The sequence below is a fragment of the Pristiophorus japonicus genome, chromosome 9 (assembly GCF_044704955.1).
Source record: "Pristiophorus japonicus isolate sPriJap1 chromosome 9, sPriJap1.hap1, whole genome shotgun sequence".
Lineage (NCBI taxonomy): Eukaryota > Metazoa > Chordata > Chondrichthyes > Pristiophoridae > Pristiophorus > Pristiophorus japonicus.
This window is the reverse complement of record NC_091985.1, coordinates 223,028,835-223,044,649: the sequence shown is the minus strand read 5'-3', so window position 1 is coordinate 223,044,649 and position 15,815 is coordinate 223,028,835. Positions and strand designations below refer to the sequence as shown.

Genomic DNA, 15,815 nt, shown 5'->3' with positions numbered 1-15,815 from the left:
TGTAACAATTGATATGGGGCTCAGGTAACAATCCAGAGATTATTACCTTTCAGGTTCAGCTTTTTCATTTGAAACTCAACACCTCCATCTTTTTCCAGCAGAACCTCATTCCTAGTACTACCTATGTCATTGGTTCCTACATGGTCCACAACAACTGGAACCTCCCCTTTCCATTCCATGTTCTGCCTCTGATCTGCCCCAGGGTGGGGGAAGTGTGTGATGTCCCTGTGGGATGCAGTTTTTCAGTGTCTGACTCTGAGCTGCCCCAAGGTGGGGACAGTGTGTGATGCCCCTGTGGGGTGCAGTATTTTCAGTGTCTGACCCTGAGCTGCCCTCATTCCTCCTGCTCTAGGGGGCAGTCACGCTCCTCTCAGTTGGAGTTAATAGGAGGGACCACATCATTCACTGGATACCAGCGGTATTTCAAGGCACATCACGTCCAGCTACCTCCCAGAGAAATCCAAAATCAACCTGCAGATTCAATTCATTTTATTATCAATTGTTAACAACATTTAGCTCCATTTGATGCAGCTTTCAGTATTTGAAGAATCCCTTTAAAGAGTTAAGTATGGATGCAAACACAATTAGAATTATTTTTATCTGACCCTTTTCCCATTGATTAATTGGTCAAATATCCAGAATATTAAACTCCAGCCCAGTTAGAGGGTGAAATCACTATCAGCAGAAAGAAACCCCAACTGTCAGAATGGACACGATTCAGTCTAGGGTAACAGCAGAATCCAAACCCTGCAGTCACTTGTGAACTCGCTGATGTCTTACCAGGTTGGATGACCGAGCGTATCCCTTCCCACACACAGAGCAGGTGAACGGCTTCTCCCTCGTGTGAACTCGCTAGTGTACTAGCAGATGGGATGACCGAGCGAATCCCTCCCCACACACAGAGCAGGTGAACAGCCTGTTCCCAATGTGAACTCGCTGGTGAGTTAGAAGGTTGGATGAACAAGTGAATTCCTCCCCACATTCAGAGCAGGTGAACAGCCTGTTCCCAGTGTGAACTCGCTGGTGAGTTAGAAGCTTGGAACAACAAGTGAATCCCTCCCCACACACGGTGCAAGTGTACGGCCTCTCCCCGGTGTGAATTCGTTGGTGTCCCATCAGGTGGCTTGACTGAGTGAATCGATCCCCACACACGGAGCAGATGAACAGCCTCTTCGCAGTGTGACTTCGCTGATGTTTTTCCAGCTCTGAAGGGTAATTAAATCTCTTCCCACAGTCCCCACATTCCCACGGTTTCTCCATGGTGCGGTTATCCTTGTGTCTCTCCAGGTTGGACGATCAATTGAAGCCTCGTCCACACACACAACACGTGCACGGTTTCTCACCGCTGTGAATGGTGCGATGTTTTTTCAGGCTGTGTAACTGGTTAAAGCTCTTTCAACAGGCAGTGCACTGGAACACTCTCACTCGGGTGTGTGTCTCGGTGCTTTTCCAGTCACACTGATGTTTGAAATCTTTTCCCACAGACAGAACAGGCAAACATTTCTCCTTGCACAGTCAAAGGCTGATGACATTCAGGTCCTGAGGAATCGTGTTATTCTGTCAGATCTTGACGTGATGTTTGGTTTGATTTTCCCATCTGCAAATCCTGCCCTTCTTATACCCTGCAAAAGGAGTTTACAAAAATCATTACTGCAAATACCAGACACAAATTCAAAACAGACAATTCTAGATTCCATGGAACATTCTTTCCTCTCTCGTTCCTCCAAAGCTGTAAATCCCTGTCCCATACACTCTCTGTCCTGAAATTCAAACACATCGTACGTCTGAAAACAACATGTCCTCCGCTCCCAGTTTTCACCATCTACTTTGTCTAGGTTCAGTTCTACACTCACTGGTTCCCCTAACCTCCCCTGAAGGTGCTGCCTCTGGCTGGGTTCAGTTCTACACTCACTGGTTCCCCCCTCTCCTCCCTTGAAGGTGCTGACCCTGGCTGGGTTCAGTGGGACCCTGTAGCCACGCCCACACTTTGCTCCTCTGCAAAGATGGCCATACATGCACTCTACGTCTCGATGAATCGTGATGGTGACGCACAAACCTGCAGCTTTCCTTTTGTTAATAATAATAATTTTTATTTATATAGCAGCTTTAACATAGTACAATGTCTCAAGGCGCTTCACAACAGTGTCACAAGACCAGTTACCCTAACATCTGTCGCAGGACATTTGGAAAAGCATAATTCAGTCAAGCAGAGTCAGCATGGCTTTGCTCCTGCTACGGCCCCAGTTTCCGGATACACTCTTATGTTTATAGATTCTGTCCCTTCCCGTCACGCTTTGGTTTTCATTTCCCCCAATGCTACCCTGCTCTATTGCCTTCACCTTGTCCTTTAAGCTTTTAGGTTTCTGCTCACCTGAACCCTCCCCCCACCGCGCCCTGCCCCCACCCCCTCCCCCCGCCTGATTAGTTAAAGCTCTCTCTGCAGCCGCAGTTATTCGGTTCGCCAAGACCCTAGCCCCAGCACATTCCAAGTGGAGTCCATCCCTAATATAATGTGGGGAAAATGTGAGGTTGTCAACTTTGGCAAAAAATAAAAAAGCAAATTATTATTTAAATGGAGAAAAATTGCAAAGTGCTGCAGTGCAGAGGGACCTGGGGGTACTTGTGCATGAAACACAAAAAGTTAGCATGCAGGTACAGCAAGTAATCAGGAAGGCAAATCGAATGTTGGCCTTTATTGCAAGGGGTTGAAGTATAAAAGCAGAGAAGTCCTGCTACAACTGTACAGGGTATTGGTGAGGTTACACCTGGAGTATTGTATACAGTTTTAACCTCTGTATTTAAGGAAGGATTGGAGGCAGTTCAGAGAAGGTTCACTAGGTTTATTCCGGAGATGAGGGGGTTGATTATGAAGATAGGTTGAGTAGGTTGGGCCTATACGCATTGCAATTCAGAAGAATGAGAAGCGGTCTTATTGAAACATAAAAGATAATGAGGGGGCTCGACAAGGTAGATGCAATGAGGTTATTTCCACTCATAGGGGGAAACGAGAACTATAGGACATAGTTTCAGAATAAGGGGTCACCCATTTAAAACTGAGATGAGAGGAATTTATTCTCTCAGGTGGTTGTAAATCTGTGGAATTCTCTGTCCCAGAGAGCTGTGGCGGCTGGGCCATTAAATATACTTAAGGTGGAGATAGACAGACTTTTGAGCGTTAAGGGAATAAAGGATTATGGGGAGCGGACAGGGAAGTGGAGGTGAGTCCATGATCAGACCAGCCACGTTCTTACTAAATGGCAGAGCAGGCTCGAGGGGCCAAATGGCGTGCTCCTATTTCTTATGTTCTCATCACACAGTACCAGATCTAAGATAGCCTGCTCCCTGGTTGGTTCTGCAAAGTACTGTTCAAGGAAATTATCCCGGATACACACTGTGAATTCTTCCTCAAGGCTACCTTGGCCAATTTGATTTGGTCAATCAATATGAAGATTAAAATTGCCCATGATTATTCCTGTTCCTTTTTTACAAGCCTCCATTATTTCTTAATTTATACTCCATCCAACAGTGTAGCTACTGTTAGGGGGCCTATAGACTACACCCACCAGTGAGTGTAGTATTTATTCTGTATCTGTCAGTCTTTGGTTAGCGAGTGTGGCTTTTCCTTTATACCTGTAAGTTTATGGTATGGAAGAGAGGTTTTCACTCTGTACCTGTCAATTACTGGTAAGTGAGTGTGGGTTTCATTCTGTATCTTTCATTCTTTGGTATATGAGTGTAAATTTTACCCTGTATATAACAGTTTTTGGTGTGTGTGTGTGGATTTCACTCTACTTGTCAGTCTCTGGTATGTTAGTTTGCGATTTCTCTATCCCAGTTTCTGTTATGTGAATGCGAGCTGTATTCTGTACCCATCGGTTTCTGAAATGTGAGTGTGCATTTTACTCTGTTCATGTCTGTTTCAACTCTGTGATTGTGGGTTTTCCTCCAGCACTGTAAATTTTTGGTATTTGAGTGTTGATTTTCTTCGTGAGTGCGGTTTTACTCTTTGTTTGTCAGTGTTTGATATGTGAGTGTGGGTTGTAATCTGTATCCGTCAGTTACCGGTGTGTGTGTGTGTGTGTGTGTGTGTGTGTGTGTGTGTGTAGCTTTCACTCTCTACCTTTCAGTCTCTGGCATATGTGTGGATTGTATCTGTAAATTTCAATCTCTGGAAGGCGAGTGTGGGTTTTACTCTCGGTCAGTTTCAGGTAATGTGGGCTTTTGTCTGTATCTGTCTGTTTCTGGTTTTTGAGTGGGGCTTCATTTTGCAACTTTCAGTTTCTCTGATGTGAATGTGGGTTTTAGCGCTGTACCTGTCAGTTTCAGGAATGGGAGTGTGGGGTTTTACACTGTACCTGTCAGTTTGTGTTACATGAGTAAGTGTTCAATCAGTACAATAACTCCCAGTTTCTGGTAAGGGAGTGCATATTTAAGTCTGTATCTATCACTCTCGAGGATGTGTGTGAGAGTTTTATTCTTTATCTGTCAGTATCTGAGATTTGAGTGTGGTTTTTCTCTATATCTGTCAGTTTCTGGTATATGTATTTGGGTATTATCTGTATGTATCAATCTCGGTAACATGATTGTGTCTTTTTGTCTATCTTTCACTCTTTCACTCTCTGGGATGTGAGTGCAGGTTTTAATCTTTATCTGTCACTCACTTTTATGAGCGTGTGGATTTTACTCTACAGTGGTCATTCTCTGGGATGTGAGTGTGATCTTCACTCTGTATCTATTAGTCTTTGGTGTGAGTATGGGGTTTTCTCTGTATCCATCAGTCTATGGTATGTGAGTGTGGGTATTATTCTGTGAATGTCAGTCTATGGTATGTGTATGTGGGGTTTCCTCCTGTCAGTTTCTGTTATGTGAACGTTTTATTCAAGTGTGTGAATGTGGATTTCACACTGTACCTGTCAGTCTCTTGTGTGTGAGTGTGGCACTTTTTAGCTGTACGTGTCTGTTTCTGTTATGAGTGGGGTTATGTTCTATATGTCACAGTTTCTGTTATGTGAGTGTGCAGTTTACCACATTCTACCTGTCTGCCACTGGTATGTTAATGTGTGTATGTTTTCTGTACCCGTCAGTTGCTATTATATGAATGTTGATTTCATTCTGTGCCTTTAAGTGTCTGGTACAGCTGTGGTATTGTGGGTTTGACATTGAATCAGTCAGTCACTTTCAGGTGAGTGTTGATTTTGCTCTGTCACTCTCTGATATGTGTTTTATTCTGTATCTGTCCGTCTCTGAGAAGTGAGTGTGGGTTTCATTCTGTATCTATCAGTTTCTGATATTTGAGTAAGAGTTTTAATCAGTACCTGTAAGATTCTGTTACAGGAGTGTGGTTTTTAGTCTGTATTTGTCAGTCTCTGGAGTGTGAGTGTTGGTATTACTCTGTATCTATCAGTCTCTGGAATGTGAGTGTGGGTATTACTCTAGCTATCAGTCTCTGGAATGTGAGTGTGGGTATTACTCTATCTATCAATCTCTGGAATGCAAAAGTGTTTTTTTTCTGTACCTGTCAGTTTCTGGTGAGTGACTGTGGAGTTCACTCTCTAACTATCTGTCTCTGGTATGTGAGTGTGAGTATTTGTCTGTAGCTGTAATGGCCTGGTATGGGAGTGCGGGTTTCACTGTCAGTCAGTCAGTCAATCTCAGGTACTGGAAGCGATTGTGATTCTCTCTCAATCTGTCATTCAATGTGTCTGAGTATATGAATCATTATGTTTCTCTCAGACTCTGGTATTGTTTGAGTGTGGGATTGATGATGTATCTGTTAGGCTGGTGATGTGTGTGAGTGTGGGATTGATGATGTATCTGTTAGACTGGTGATGTGTGAGTGTGGGATTGATTATGTATCTGTTAGACTGGTGATGTGTGAGTGTGGGATTGATTATGTATCTGTTCGACTGGTGATGTGTGAGAGTGTGGGATTGATTATGTATCTGTTAGACTGGTGATGTGTGAGTGAGGGATTGATTATGTATCTGTTAGACTGGTGATGTGTGTGAGTGAGAGATTCATTATGTAATTGACAGTCTCTTGTACTGAGCTATTCTTGCTCTGTGTGACTGTTGGATTTGGTTCCTTCTCCACCTGCTGTAGGCGGATGATAGTTTGCGATTATAGATGACTGTCTCAGAAGGAGATTTGGTTCAGTCCATTACCTCCGTTTCTCTGTTCTTGTATGTGAGCTGTTGGGTTTGAGAGTCATTGTTTAGACACGAGTGTGAATTGACACTGTGTCAGTGTCTAGCCGTTCGTGTGTGTAAGGGAGTGAAATTGGATCTGCCTTTCAATGCGATATGATTGGACTTTGAAACAACACTTTATTGTACTGCTCCAAGTGACTGTGGGATTCATAATATAAATCTGGGAATTTGGATCACTGTGGGACTGACAGCTTCTGCTGCCTGTGACAATATGATTGAGGTCAGTTCTGTGTCTCTGCGCTCTGAGTGATAATGTACTTTCTGTGTGTGAGAAGGAGCTGCCTGCACTGTTCCTTGTGTTCCGGGTTGAGGAAAGATCAAATTTATTCTGGCTTGGTGAAGTATTTTGCTCTGAGAATAATAATAGGAAAACACTATTAGTTATGATATGGACAGCCAATGGAGAGAATATAAAAATAAAGTTATAATTCATGTGTTTGTGTTCAATAAAGTAAAGTATCTGGAGAGAGGAATCTGCGATACAAACAGTGTCATTGTCTGATCTCACTGCAGTACAGCGACACTCAGATTCCCCACACCAGGTGTATAGGACAGTTCTATAGAAAGTTATCAGCATCCAGACACAACCCAAACCCAGCACTGGTCTATGAATGGGACCACCCGGTGGGCACAATTCAGGTTGGTATCTCCCGCTTCCATGGGACTACCTGTAAAATTCTGAATTGCTTCCTGGAATATAACCACAGGTACCTGGGCTGTACAACAATTGTTCTCAGTCTATTGAAACAGAGTTAACGGCCTGTGTCATTAACAGAATGTCACAGTTACCAGATGCTGATGTATCTGAGGGGGCGATAAAGTATCGCTCGATCACCAGCAACATGGTTCTGAAGAATTCAATGCACCAAAACAAAATAACCCATTTTTGAAATGTCTCCGATCACATTCCTCTTCTGGTGCCTGCAATAGATGCACTTTGTGACACTCCTCACATCCTCACTCTCAGGCTGTGTTTCCACTGTTCAATGTCCAAGAACAACAGACACTGTGAGATTGGAACTGAATCAGGAACATTCACTACTGATTTGGGGAAAGAAAGCAACAATGATTTGAAAGAGCGAGGTGATTTACTTTCTCTGTTACCTTACACCGTACACACACAGCCCGAGAATGGGCTCCCCCTTTCCCCACTCACTCCATGTTCCAGAACTAGTTCCTACTCCACTCTGCCTCTTACAAACAGCCCCCGACTGCCGCTGAACTTACCCCGACTCAAAACCCATCTGCGGACACAATTCCAATGTGATGAGCTGCTGTAAGGAGGCCGCTGTTTGCTTCCTTACTCGGGCTTGGATATCTCCGCTCCCTGATGAGTTCAACGATCATCAGCCCAGCACAGAGGAAACGGCAGCCGCTGACAGAGCTGGAGGAGGGGAGCTCGCATGGGCCTTTCCTATCAGTTTAAACACTGTGTGGGGAGGGGAGGAGTATTTAGCGCATGCTCAGACCATCTTTTTGTCACAAATTAAATTAGCAAAAATGGGATTGTTTCACAAGTTGCTTTTGTCACTAATTAAATGGGCCACATTGAAAAAACGAGTGTGTGAGCCTGACACTGGAGAAAGGGTGCCTAAACTGTTCTACTCGTTCCATCAGTCTCTGGTGCGTGTGTGTTTCCCTGTCAGTTTCCAATAGGCGAGTATGGGTTTTACTTGCATATTATTGCTCAGATACGTGGGTGTGGGTTTCATACTGTACCTGTCAGTTTCTGCTATGTGAATGTGGGATTTATTCTGTACCTGTCAAGTTTTGATGGGAGTGTAGATTTTATTCTGTATCTGTCAGTTTCTGGTATCTAAGCGAATCTTTATCTGTACCTGTCAGTTTCTGTTATGTGTGTCCTTTAACCTATATCATCAGCTTCTGGTATGTGAGTGGATATTGACCAGTATGTCAATTTTTCGGATTGGAGTATGGATTTTATTCAGTACCTATCAGATTCCGGTATGAGAGTATGGGGTTGAATCGGTACCTGTCAGTTTCTGATATGTGACTGTGGTTTTAATCTGTACCAGTCACTTTCTGGTATCTAAGTGAGGATTGCATTCTGTACCTGTCAGTTTCTGGAATCTGGGTGTTGATTGTATTCTGTACCTGTCAGTTTCTGCTTTGTGAATGTGGGTTTTATTCTGTACTTGTCAGTTCCTGCTGTGTGAGTGTAGGAATTAATATGTACCTGTCAGTTTCTGGGATGTGATTGTGTTTTTTTTTCTGTACTCAGTTTGTGGTAGATGTGTGGGGTGTCAGTTTCTGGTATCTGAGTGTGGATTTTTACCTTTACATGTCAGTTTGTGCAATGTGAATGTGGGATTCATTCTGGATCTCTCATTCTGGGGTAAGCGAGTGTGTGTTTCCTCTGTACCTGTTAGTTTCTGGTATGAGAGTGTGGGATTTATTCTGTACCTGTCAGTTTCTGGTATGAGAGAGTGGGTTTTATCCGATATTTGTGAAATTTACAGATCAGAGATGACCCCAACAGACAATAGTTTTGCACATTATATTGGACGAATGCGATTCAGAAACATTTGGAGTAGAGACGAGTTATTAGTGCATAATATAAACCATATCTCTCAGTGATGCAGTGAGTGTGGGATTCACTCTGTATCTGTCAGTCTGTCGTACAGTAAGTGAGTGTTCGATTCACTCTGTATCTAACATAAATGCTAGTGTTTGTTGTTGCTGTAGAAATGAAGATTTTCAGTTACTTACGTGGTTAACATTTAAGCAGAAGAAAATGTCAGAAGCAGCCTCTTGGATAACAGTCGGGAAAGTGCTGTTACTGGTGAGATCACGATTTGCTTGATGCAAACTTGGCTAATAACCCAAGAGGTGATGGAAAAGAAAGCAACATTTTGGGACATTTGAGCGAGATGATAAAACATAATCAGCGCGAGGAGCGCCGATCAGAGAGCTGGTGCACAAGAAGTATTGAGCTCCTGTTTACTGCCGATGCTATTTCCAAAACAACGGAGAAGAACAGTCCCTGGATCTGGGAACTTGAGGAGGCCTTTCAGCACATGGAATTTGTTAGAGGAACAGAACTCCCTCCCTCACAGTACTGTGGGAGTACCATCATCACACGAACTGCAGCCATTGATGAAGGTGGCTCACCACCATCTTCTCCAGAGCAATTAGGGATGGGCAATAAATGCTGGCCTTACCAGCAACACCGACATCCAGTGAACAAATTAAAAAAAGGCAAATCATCCCTTCGAGCGTGTTACATACAGAACAGGAGGAGGCCCGTTCAGTCCCTGGATCCTGTTACATAGGAACAGTCAGCCATTCTGCCCCTCGACTCTGTTACATTAGGAACTGGAGTGGGCCATTCAGCCCTGGAGTCTGCTTTACAGGAATAGATGGACACCATTCAGCCCCTCAAACCTGTTACAAATGAATAGGAGGCCCTTCAGCCCTTGTGTTTGTTGCATTGAAACAGGAGGTGAGCATTCAGCACCTCAGCCTTGCGAAAAGGAATTAGTGGTGGCAATGCATCGACTGGATACTGTTACACAGGAATAGAGGAGGCCATTCATCCTCTGGAGCCTTTTACTTTCGAACAGGAGGAGGCCATTCAGCCACCTCGAGCCTTTCACATCGGAACAGGAGTAGGCCATTCAGACCCTCAAGCATGTTACGTAGGAACTGGAGGAGGCTATTCACCCCCTCCGAGAAAGTTCTAGGAACTGGAGAGGGCCATTCTGCTCCTTGAGCCTGTTACATTAGGAACTGGAGAGAGTCATTCAGCCATTGGAGTTAGAAAGCAATAGGAGGAAGCAATTCTGCCCCTCAGGTCTGTTACATTAGGAATAGGACAAGGGCATTCATCCCCCGGGACTGTTTCATGGGAACAGGAGAATGGCATTCAGCCCCTCGAGCTTGTTACATTGGAACTGGAGGAGGCCATTCAGCCCCTGGAGTCTGTTACACAGGAATAGAAGTGGTTATTCAGCCCCTGGAACCTGTTACATAAGAACTAAAGGAGGCTATTCTATTCCATTCCATTCTAGCCTGATACATAGGTACAGGGGAAGGTCATTCTGCCCCGAGAGCTTGTTACATATGAAAGAGGAAGCCTTTAAGAACCTCGTGTTTATTACATTAAGAACACGAGAAGGTTACTCAGTATCTCCAGTCTGTTACACTAGCAACAGGAGGTGGCCATCAGCCCCCTCAGGCCTGTTACACAGGAATAGAAGGAAGCCATTCAGCACCATAAACATATTTAATTTGGACAACCTGTCTGTGTATCCGCACACTGTGATAGGTACCGTACCTACTGTGTGTGAGGAGGAGCTGGTTGCACTGTTCCTTATGTCTCAGGTGGTGGAAACCTCACATTTGCTCCGGTTCCTTCAATTCCTTGCCTGTAGGAGGAGAAGGTATCTCTGATCATTCAAGAATAAGAGGGGTAGAAAAGACTAAAGTGATGAATGTAATCGTTCAATTAGTAATCATTATGAACATTCACAAAGGGAAGCCAGCGATACAAACAGTGTCAGTGTCTGACTCCACTGCAGTACTGCAGCACTCAGCTTCTGCACACCAAGTGTGTTGGGCAGATTTACAGCAATTTACTGACATCCAGACACAACTCAACCCCTGCCCTGCTTCAGGAATGGGACGACCCGCTGGAGCACGGACTTTTACACAGCTCAGATTGCTGCTCTACTCTCCCAGGGCACTAACCGTTCAACCAAAAACAAAGAGCCGCTGTTTAAAACATGTCCTTCACATTTCTCACCCAGTGCCTGCAATAGATGCTCCTTGTATAAATCCTGTGTCCGGCTCTGCTTCCACCGCTCACTGTCCAATGATCATCATCATAGGCAGTCCCTCGGAATCGAGGAAGACTTGCTTCCACTCCTGAAGTGAGTTCTTTGGTTGCTGAACAGTCCAATACGAGAGCCAGAGTCCCTGTCACAGATGGAGCACTTAGTCGTTGAGGGAAGTGGGGTGGGGGGGGCGGGACTGGTTTGCCGCACTCTCTTTCCGCTGCCTGCGCGTGATTTCTGAAGGCTCTTGGCAATGAGTCTCGAGGTGCTCAGTGCACTCCCGGATGCACTTCCTCCACTTAGAACGGTCTTGGGCCAGGGCCTCCCAGGTGTCAGTGGGGATATCGCACTTTATCAGGGAGGCTTTGAGGGTGTACTTGTGATGTTTCCGCTGCCCACCTTTGGTTCGTTTGGGTTGAAGGAGTTCCGAGTAGAGCACTTGCTTTGAGAGTCTCTGACAACAAACAGACTGAGACTGGAACTAAAGCAGGAACGTTCACTACTGGTTTGCAGGGAGAAAGCAGCAATGATTGTAAACAGCAGATCCTTCCCATTCTGTCTCCCTTACCCGGGACACATGCTGTCCACACACAGCCCAAGAATGGCCTCTCCCTTCCCCCACTCACTCCACACACTGAGACCAGTTCTTGCTCCACTCCGCCTGTTACACACAACCTCCGACTCACCTGAACTTCCCCCGGACTCAGTGCCGATCTCTGAGCCCATCTGCGGACACGCTCCCAAAGCGATGTGCTGCTGTAAGGAGGCTGCTGCTCGCTGCCTTACCCCGGGGCCGCGGTGTCTCCATTCCGGTTGTTTAAACCATCTTCTTCCGCTCACTGAGTGAATGGTGCTCACAGGCAGGGCTGGAGGAGGGGAGGGCGCATGTGCTCTTCTGCTTCCTGGAAATCCACTCAAGGGACGGGGCTGATCCGCACATGCGCAGTCTTATAATCAGCAAAGTGAACTTGCCCAATTCACTTTAATAAGAATATGAGCAAAGGAACTGGGCCTGGGGAGCAAGGACAGAGATTGTTTAAAGTCCCTTTGAGATGCTCAATTTGGGATCATTCCGTGCACATTGTTTTTCCATTCATGAGCCTGTCCTCACAAAGCAATCCTGCAGAAACATCGGAGGGACGGGGGAGTAGGAGTGTTTGCTGGGACCGTGCAGGAGTTAATATCTGACAGACACAGTCCCAGATTAATTTAATCAGAGTGAAACACTGGGTCAGAGTAATACCGAACGGCCCTGAGCTGCAAGATTGCAGAGAGTACAACAGGCAAGCGAGGGTTAAATGTGAGACGTTGTTTTTTTCACTCTCTGACACTGTCCCGCAGTGTGGGATTAATAATGTGTCTGTCTGTAGTACAATTATCAGTGAGAGACTTTAACTTCTGTCCCTCCAATGGGGACTTTCAGGATAAAAGCAGACTTCACAGGTCAGTCTGGAACTGATACTGTGCATGTTTCTGTGTCTCACCGTCCTGCCTCGATCTCGATCTCTCTCTCTCGATCTCGTACTGTTTGTGAAGGCGGGATACTGTTATTTCACGTGATGTGGACACACTTGTGAGTACAACACTGGCACATAGAAACAAAGAAAATAGGTGCAGGAGTAGGCCATTCGGCCCTTCGAGCCTTCACCGCCATTCAATGAGTTCATGACTGAACATGTAACTTCAGTACCCCATTCCTGCTTTCTCGCCATACCCCTTAATCCCCCTGGTAGTAAGGACTACAGCTAACTCCTTTTTGAATATATTTAGTGAATTGGCCTGAACAACTTTCTGTGGTAGAGAATTCCACAGGTTCACCACTCTCTAAATGAAGAAGTTTCTCCTCATCTCAGTCCTAAATGGCTTACCCCTTATCCTGAGCCTGTGACCCCTGGCTCTCGACTTCCCCAACATTGGGAACATTCTTCCTCCATCTAACCTGCATAAACCCGTCAGAATTTTAAACGTTTCTATGAGATCCCTTCTCATTCTTCTGAACTCCAGTGAATACAAGGCCCAGTTGATCCAGTCTTTCTTGATATGTCAGACACTGTTTCTCTCTCTGGTGCTATACATGACAGTGAGGCACTGTTACTGAGCGTAATATGGAGACACTGATGCCAAGTATAAGACTGATAATGTGTGTGCTCTCTCCCCCCATTGGTGTTATACATGAATGTGTGATACTAGTATTGACCCTAATATGCAGACACAGTTAGGGTGTTTAAGGCTGATACTATGCCTGTCTCTCTGCCGCTCACTCTGATAGTCATCTCTGGGTGATGAGGATGGGATGGATAGATCACTGTTAAATGTCCCTCAGTTTAGGAGGAGAGAGAGACAGACAAAGAGAGGCTAGTAGGGCGTTGAACACAATTTATATTTTCACGTTAATCAAACATATTTGCATATATGAAGGGGAAGTAATGTTTGACAAATTTGCTAGAATCCTTTGAGGATGTAACAAGAAGGTTGGATTAAGGGGAACCAGTGGATGTAATGTATTTGGACTTCCAGAAGGCATTTGACAAGGTGCCACATAAAACATTACTGCACAAGATAAAAGTTCACGGGGTTGAGGGTAATATATTAGCATGGATAGAGGCTTGGCTAACTAACAGAAAACAGAGAGTTGGATAAATAGTTCATGCTCTGGTTGGCAATCAGTAACCAGTGGCGTGCCGCAGGGATCAGTGCTGGGACCCCAACTATTTACAATCTATATTAACAACTTGGAAGAAAGGACCAAGTGTAACGAAGCCAAGTTTGCTGATGATACAAAGATGGGAGGAAAAGCAATGTGTGAGGAGGACACAAAAAATCTGCAAAAGGATATAGACAGGCTAAGTAAGTGGGCAAAAATTTGGCAGATGGAGTATAATGATGGAATTTGTGAAGTCATGCACTTTAGCAGAAAAAAAAATCAAAGAGCAAGTTATTTTATAAATGGAGAAAAATTGCAAAGTGTTGCAGTACAGCAGGACCTGGGGGTACTTGTGCATGAAACACAAAAGGTTAGTATGCAGGCACAGCAAGTAATCAGGAAGGCCATTGAAATCTTGGCCTTTATTGCAAAGGGGATGGAGTACAAAAGCAGGGAAGTCTTGCTACAGTTATACAGGCTATTGGTGAGGCCACACCTGGAATACTGCGTACAGTTTTGGTTTCCTTATTTATGAAAGGGTATACTTGCTTTGGAGGCTGCTCAGAGAAGGTGCACGAGGTTGATTCTGGAGATGAGGGGGCTGACTTATGAGGAAAGGATGAATAGGTTGAGCCTCGATGCATTGGAATTCAGAAGATTGAGAGGTGATCTTATCGAAACGAATAAGATTATGAGGGGGCTTGACAAGATCGATGCAGAGAGGATGTTTCCACTGATAGGGAAGACTAGAACTAGGGGGCATAACCTTAGAATAAGGGGCCACTCATTTAAAACTGAGATGAGGAGAAATTTCTTCTCTCAGAGGGTTGTAAATCTGTAGAATTCACTGCCTCAGAGAGCTGTGAAAACTGGGACATTGAATAAATTTAAAACAGAGAGAGACAGTTTCTTAACTGAGAAGGCAATAAGGGGTTATGGGGAGCGGGCTGGAAAGTGGACTTGTGTCCATGATCAGATCAGCCATGATCGTATTAAATGGCGGAGCAGGCTCGAGGGGCCGTATGGCCATACTTTTGCTCCTATTTCTTATGTTCTTATGTAAATTTGAGGTCATCCAAAACTCAGCAGCCCATGTCCTAACTTGCACCAAGTCCCGATCACCCATCACCCCTGTGCCCGCTGACCTACATTGGCTCCCAGTTAAGCAACATCTCGATTTCAAAATTCTCATCCTTGTTTACAAATCCCTCCATGGCCTTGCCCCTCCCTATCTCTGTAATCTCTTTCAGCCTCATAATGCCATGTGATGTCTGCGTTCTTCAAAATTAGCCCTCTTGAGCATTCCTGATTAGAACTGTTCAACAGCCTTCAGCTGCCTGGGCCCGAAGCTCTGGAACTCCCTCCCTAAACCTCTCTGCCTCACATTTCTTTCCCCCTTTAAGATGCCCCTTAAAGCTACTCTTTGGCCAACTTTGTCATCTGCTGTAATTTCTTCTTATGTGGCTCGGTGTCAAATTTATTTGCTTTGTCTCATAACACTGAAGTGCCTTGGGACATTTTACTACATTAAAAGCGGTATATAAATAAAGTTGTTGCTGTTGATAGCAATGGGAGCTCGTACAACCGGAGCTCCCATTATTACCAATGAGAATACTAGATGTTCATTGGTGATCCAGGCCCACGTGATCCCAGGATACGAATACATACCTGGAAGACATGTTCCTGTACACTGCACTACGAAACTCAGACTCACAATCCTATGTTCCTCTGAAGCCATCAGGCAATTTTTTTTTTTAAATTCTGGTCGGATGCGTTCACCCAAAAGAAGCTTCCAACCGCAAATTTCCGCCCAAAGTATTGGTTTAATTTCTCCGCCATTTCCTTATTCCCCATTATAATTTCTCAGCCTGTAGGGGACTTATGTTTACTTTTGCTAATTTTTCCTTTTTAACATACCTACAGAAGCTTTTACTGTCTGCTTTTATGTCTCTCGCTAGTTTACTCTCATTTTCTATTTTCCCTTTCTTCATCAGTTTCTTGGTTCTCCTTTGCTGAATGCTAAAATGCTCCAAATCCCCAGGCTTACTGCTCTTTTTGGCAACATTATAAGCTTCTTCCTTTGATCTAAAGCTATCTTCACTTGTTAGCCACGGTTGGACCATCTTTCCTGTGGGGGTTTTGTGCCTTAAAAGGTATTAATTGTTG

General features: G+C 44.6%; 1 protein-coding gene across 3 annotated transcripts in view; it reads right to left on the bottom strand.

Moving 5' to 3' along the window:
- Positions 1-10,486, bottom strand: part of LOC139273761 (gastrula zinc finger protein XlCGF57.1-like) — a 69,462-nt gene extending 58,976 nt beyond the window's left edge. The window contains exons 1-2 of one of the 3 annotated variants that reach the window (XM_070890820.1): positions 10,470-10,486; positions 781-1,622 (exon numbers count right to left, since the gene is read on the bottom strand). The gene's annotated coding sequence lies outside the window, so the exon portion shown is untranslated. Of the gene's footprint in view, positions 1-780; positions 1,623-8,939; positions 9,048-10,469 lie in introns of those variants that run through there. The other 2 variants (XM_070890819.1, XM_070890824.1) reach the window with 2 other exon arrangements.
- Positions 10,487-15,815: the final 5,329 nt, after the last annotated feature.